This window comes from Artibeus jamaicensis, unplaced genomic scaffold (genome assembly GCF_021234435.1).
Source record: "Artibeus jamaicensis isolate MK-2021 breed Jamaican fruit bat unplaced genomic scaffold, CSHL_Jam_final contig_585, whole genome shotgun sequence".
Classification (NCBI taxonomy): domain Eukaryota; kingdom Metazoa; phylum Chordata; class Mammalia; order Chiroptera; family Phyllostomidae; genus Artibeus; species Artibeus jamaicensis.
The window spans coordinates 14,100,767-14,107,871 of record NW_026521894.1 but is presented as its reverse complement, the minus strand read 5'-3'; positions in this window follow the sequence as shown (position 1 = coordinate 14,107,871).

Here is a 7,105-nt window from a genome sequence, read left to right as displayed (position 1 = left end):
CCGCTAAATATTTCTAGATGGACTTCTGATGGGAATGACAATTTGAAATTACTCTGGGGATTTTATGAGATTCCCAAATCAGTATACTTATGTGCACAATTAGGGAATCTTAGAAATGTGAAACAAGCTGAATGAGAAACATTTTTTTATTGGTACTTAGAGACTTCTAAGCAATTAAATGATTGAAAAACAGCCTTAACTGCTCTTCTGGTTTTTTCCAGCCATGACATCTTTCAGGGAAACTTATCTTTTGCATAGGATCTTCTCCCTCTAGTTGGGAACTCTAGCTAGTTATAGACACAAACATTTTTGTCCCTTCTCTTGTGCCTTTTTAATAACATGGACCAACTTAGCCAAAATAATTACCTTTAAGTCTACACCTCAAGGGCCCTCCATAAAGAGAGAATTCCAAACCTCTTGGGGACAACAGAATGCATTCTTTCATTGACATGCACAGGTTCTAAAAGACAAACTGACTTTTCAAATAGTTCTAAAAGATCCCGAAAAGAAACTTTGGTCATCTGAGTAGGTGTTTTAAAATGTCTTACTATTTCTCCCTCCTGAAATCTGGCATTTCAAAAAATTAATATCTCTATGATCAAAGGTTTGGCAAAATTAGAAAATGAAAATTCAAAGTCTAATAGCAAATTTTTTTAAAGTCTCCACCCTTAAGCTAAAATAAAACTATGCACCCAGAGGGAAAGAAGCAAATTAGGAGGATGTAGGTGGAAGAGTAGATCCCCAAACTGGATGGTTGTGAAGTTACAATCCAATGCTTTGCAGGAGTTAAGAGCAAGTGTCATAATCCAACAAATCTTTGTGAAACCAGAAATGCAACTCTAGAAGCAGCTCAAAGCCCATCTATCCTTCCATCCTCAATTCCTCTTCCTGATGGAAAAACAAATAGAAAACAAGGGTTTTTTAAAGCACAAACTGCTGATCTGGCTCCAAGACTACTTGTCAAGGGCAAATGTAAATCTTAATTGCCTTTGCCATAAATATTAACAAGAAAAAGCTCTAACTACCATCTGAAAAAATAAACTTAACTGTTATACATTAGTGAGTTTTTCTGCATTGTGCCTATCTCATGGCTGGAATTAAAAAAGAAATCTATGCGAAGGGAGGTGGAGAAGGGTATGGGGGGATAAATGGTGAAGGGCGGAGACTTGACTTGGGGTGGTGAACACACAACACCGTGTACAGAAGATGGTTGTACAGTTGTGCACCTGAAACCTGTACAATTTTGTTAACCAGTATCACCCCAATAAATTTAATTAAAAAATATTAAAAACCCAAATCTATCAGGTATCTGTTTGCATGTTTGTGTGTTCATTTGTATTATGTGCTATGTGCTACTTTTTACTTTCAGATGGTATCACTAATTTGTAAAGCTACTTAATTGGCTTAAAGGGACTAAGTGCTTATATATAAATTCTCAAAAGTATAACATAAACCAACCTACATGCTTTTCAGAATCACTTAATCTGAGAAAATGTTTCATAGTAAAACTGGTCCGAGTTTCATTTGGTTAAATAAGAATATCTTTAGAGTTATCATAAGTATACTTTAATTTTACCTGGGATTACAAAAGAAGCTCATATTATCTCTATTACAAAATTTGTCAGCTGGAAAGTAGCTTGTGATAATAATTAGTCAATTACTATTATTGTCTGATATCTCATGGCATTTTCATGGTTAATCTAAACATAATTATTAAGAACCAATAATCCAAATAGTTGTAAGATAAAAAGCCTTTTAGATAAAATGTTTTAACAAAAATTATCTGGTATATATACTTAAAATGGTTTCTCCAAATCTTGTGCTAACTTGGAACTTCAGAATTTTGTCAAGTTAAGTTAAATAATAAATTTCTTCAATATCAAGATCATTTCCAAGTAAGATAAAATACTGAAACATTAATTGTTAAGTAAATCTATGTTTTTCTATCAACTCATTACAGAATAACTATATGATAAATTTGGATCTGTTAATGAATATGTTTTGTGTTTTGTTGAGGAAGCATATGTTTCTAAAAATTAGGAAATATATTTGCCAGTAAAATTAACTTTTTTTTTTGTAAAGGCTATGAAATGAATTAGCCAACCTAAAGAATGCTAATTGCTTACTTTTTAGTTACAGTTTAAAGTTTCTAAAGGTTAGGAATGCTAATATGAAAAAATAATGTATTTCTAATAGAAGAAGGTATAAAGTTCATTTTTGAAAAAAATTAAAAGAAAATGGTTTGTTCTAAGACAAATTGCTTATATATGAATGAGTAAGAAGAGACAAACTAAGAGGGACAAGGAGAGTTTAGAAGATTTAAAAAAGTGGTTCTTGGGAAAAAATTAATGTGTAATTAAGCTAGATAAAATTGAATTTGTTAGAAGGATTAAAAAATAAGCTGTAATATCAATAATATTGATATTAATATGTACTAAAATAATATTCTTTAGTGCCTATTTTAGTACTAAAATACCTTTCTTTCACCTGCTAAAGGAATAAAATTTTCTTGAACTATTTGTCTGCTTCTGATAAGATATTATAAAAAGTTTTCTGCCAAGAAAGCAAAGTTTCTATGTTTTATTAAAATAATTTTGTGTTTTATGTCACTTTAATCAGGTCTTTGATTAGTTAAGAAAACTTAATCTTCTCAATGGTAAGAGCTAACATTCTGTATTTATGTTTAAAATATCTTATTGTTACTTTGGTCAAATAGATCATTAAGTATTATTTAACAATAACTTGATTCTATTTAGTCAATTAAGCCATCTTTTAGCCATCTTTAAAACAGATTTCAAAGATAAAAACATTAAGCCATCTTTTCTATTGTATCTGCATAGTGTATATTATAAATGTTCCAGAACTTGTGTGAAATTTCTGGAAGTCTAATATGTCTTGGCATAAGATATTTGTGTCAAAATTGAGGCTCATCCTAAAAGGACTGAACCTGAGCATCAAGGAAATGCCCTAGCTAACTTTCATGCAAGGACAGAGGAAAACAAACAAACAAACAAAACAAACAAAACAAAAACAAAAAACAAATCAATAGCAGCATCCAGTCCCCCAGGGCTCCCTCTGCCTGTGCCTTGGTGGCTACAAGCAGGATCCTGGGGCTGAGGCTGCAGCTCAGGGCAAAGCAGGGCCAGGTTGTGGGTCTCCAGCCTTGCTTGGCCTCGGGGCTGGCAGCTGCATCCTGGGCAACCAATCTGGTCTCTTTAATAAAGGTCAAAGCTGGAAAAAAAAATCTATAAAGGTTGTAGTACATGTGGATGAAATTTATTCTACTTTTGCAAAAATGACCCCTCAGTGCCAGACTTTTGCCATTTTGATGCCCTTGAAGCATGGTAACAGCCTGTTCCTAAATCAGAGAAACTAAGATGGGAAAACAATGGCTGTAAATTAAATAAATGGTCAGAGCTATGGGAACTCCAAGTCAACTGCTTGGTTCCAGTGAACTCCCTGGCACACCCGTCTTGGGTTTTCCCATTCCTTCATTCAGCAGTGTGCATTTAAGCTGGACTTCATTCAACTGACACTCAGTATGGGTGATCAGTATGTTATTGTTATTGCATGTATGTTTTCCAGATGGTTTGAAACCTTCCTCTGCTGCAAGGCCAATGCCCTCACAGTGGCAAAGAAATTATTGGAAAATGTGTTTCCCACTTGGGGTTTACCTTCCACAATTCCTAGTGTTTGAGGCACCCACTTCACTGAGAAAATCATACAAGCCTTGATGGAAAGCCTTGCAAACTTCCTGGAATTATCACTGACCCTATCACCCTTAATCATCAGGCAAGGTCACAAGAACTAATGGAAAAACTGGATTCATAAAACTGTTAACAAAAAGATTAAGATGAACAAGAATTAATAACATGGGGCTGAATGAACTGATGAGAGTGATTATAATTTTTATGATTTTTTGTTTGAAATATAACTGGTTCTTTAATCTTCTGTTTTCCAGATACAAGGAAACCTTTTCTCTTAAGCTACCTATGACTTGAGCAATTTGACATACTGTACTTTGTAAGCAGAACTGAAACATTTATCTTTTTCTCCCTACTTAATACCTCCAGAATTCAGAAACTGTGAGTCTTCATCTTTTTATGGTGATGTTGTTATTCATGTAAGTTCAATAAGAATCTGTTCTCCTTGTAAGAGGACATAATTGGAAAGTGGTTATATTACCAAGGCTTTGACTGAAATGTCATATTTGAAAAAGACATGCAAAAGGTATGACCAGACAGCTTTAAGGAACTACAGCTGTCTTGTGGAAACCAAAAAAACCCTTGGAAATATCAACCTGGTACCTTGCTTACAAGATTCCCAGCAGCCTTGCCAGGTGAGTAAAGCAGGTCAGTTCCTGGTAGGAGCAGGAATCTTAAGATATTTGGGGGATATTGAGAAGAAAAGAACTCATCCAACTCTGTAGGTATTGCAGGCAGAGTAAATCTTTGCCCTGGCTTTTCTGGCCTCAAGAGACCTTTCAAAATTTAATTTGAAGAGTCCTTGTGGAAATTCCAGCAAAGCAGATTTAATAGAGCTTATAAGGTTAATTATTACTTATGCTGCTCCTATGTAAATAGAAGGCTAAGTTTATTGAAATTAGACCTATTTTGAGCCATCTGCATTATTGACTCCTGAAATGAGAGGCAACTGTTTAATTGAACTGACCTATTCTCAAGACTGAGCTGGTTTCCAAAACTGATATATAACAGTAATATCTTATTTGGTCCTTTCCTTGTGTATCAGTCTAAAAAGTAACACAACTATTGAGCAGACTATAAATTCATATGTAGCAAGTATGTTCCTAATCCATATCCCCCCTCCAAGGGACAAGATAAACCCAAGGAAGCCATTACCACCTTAACATCAAGTGACTTTAAAATCTTGTTTGATCTATGATGTTTCCTGAGAGAAAATTCATGATCAAAATGCGGAAAATGAAGAATAGAGTGAAGAAATAAAAGGGAGTACTACAGTCAAATTGCTAAATTACTAAAATCAAGTAGGCTGAGGTATGAGAAAACAATTGTATTCTAGTTCTCACTAGCCTGGGAACTTTAACGTTTTTGAATTTTCCAGTCCTGCATCATGCCTGGATATATATCACACTTCCAGATAACCCTCTGATTATCCCCTGAAAGACTAAGGAAAGAATGTTCATGTACCGAGACCATTTGATGTCCATCATCTAGACCACCATTTATAATCACCATTATAAATGGAAATCCTTTATATGACTATAAAAGATTACCACTTTGCACCAATCCAGAGGCTAAGATTGCAGGACTAATTCTTCTCAAGAATGTACTTTTTAGTATAAGAACCTCAGCTTTTCTTTCTTCTTTGGAAAACTCTGGCTATTGCTTAGTTGTTGTTTCCAGTTTGTAAACCCTAAGACCTTTGAATAAATATCAATTATTTCTAGCAAAGCCTCCAGACTCTGAGTTGGTTTGACAAGTGTGATCCAGGATTTATTTGCAAGTCACTTATTCTCTAAATCCCATTCGCTTGTAGATATTCAGGCTAGCTAGGGAAAGAAGGAAGACCAGGAAAGGAATACAAGAGAAAGAAAGGATCCAAGAGCTGAAAATTACCCTGAGAATGGAGAACAAGTATGATAGCCTGACGGTGTGAGAACCAGAAGAAAGGGTTGTTGCTGTGTACCGAGAATGAGTTACCTGATTGAAAAGCTCGGGTGAAACATAAACACATATGGAACAGTTCAGTATAAGAAGTGTCACATGGTTAACTGCCAATAAATGACATAATAAAAAATTAATGTTATCAAAACTTGGGGGAGAAATATCATTAGGTCATATATGGGTACTGACCACACTCATATATCAATTAAGATATGCCTCTAAAACTTCCCTTTAGTAACCTTTGTTAGAGGATCTAATTGGATAGGAATGAATTCTCTTGGCCATTCTTTCTAGGGTATTTAGTTATTGACGAACTTAAAGGGCTTCACTGTTGAAGGATTTATCTATTAAGTAAAAAGAAACGTTATGAAAAGAATAAGAGAAAACAATTTGAAGTTAAAATATGATTCGAAAAATTTCAACTTTTGCACAAAAATTCACTTCATCCTTCAATTTCTTCCTTCCTTTAAAATGTATTCACAAAAAAAATCAGCTCTACAAGACAGAACCAGTTTGGAACATAGTCCAAGAAATTTACCACTAACCAGAGACACGTATGTGTTTCAGTCCTAGGGAAACTGGGCCTTGCTAACTTTCTTCCTGAATCTCTTGGTTCTTTGCATTGAAGAGTATGTGGTAATTTCTCCCTTTGCTAAACTTTCTTGCTTTTACAGTTTCTCCTACCTGTATGTTAAGGACCTTGTCCACACCATTGCTATTCTAGGCTATATATTCTAGTCTACATGGCATTAATCGACCTTCAGCTATGACTAGTTTAAAGGATCAACACATTTACCCAACCACATATTTTAGACCATTTGGGGTTTTTCCAGTCCATTTTAATCTATTTAAACCCAACGCTGGCAGATTTCAATTTCCTTTGTCTCTCGTGTAGACTTGGTTTATGCCTGGTGATCTCTAAAAGGGATAAAGAGGTGGCAGCTGTTGAAAAAAAAAATGAGATCGGCAGTTTCAACCACACAGTTTGGTAGCTTTGATGTCCTAAACTTGCTAGCTCCTCCCCCTGTAGCACTCTGATTTTGCATCACAACACCACACTGAATCCCAAAGTAAACTGGGTAGTTTTTTAAATTAAAAAGAAAAAAATGCAAACCAGTGATACCGTTGCTTTAAATCCTCAAAGATTCATTCTGCGAACTGCAGGCCTTTACAAATCTGCGTACACTAGAAACCTTTAAAACAAAAACGGAGAATACTGATTGTGTTCTAAAAAGCGAAAACAGGTGATGTCATAATGCACAGTGCTCCGTGGTCACAGCCAAGGCCCGGCCGGGAGTTGGGCTCCAGTGAGCACGGAGCTCTGCGTCAGTGGATGAAGCAAGTCATCTACGGGGCCCGCAGAACACCGGTGAGGACCAAGCACCAATCAGGCTCTCTCCCGGCGCCTGCCTTTGTTCTCACTGGGGAGCTCGTTTCCCGACGTCCCGCGTCAGGAACCC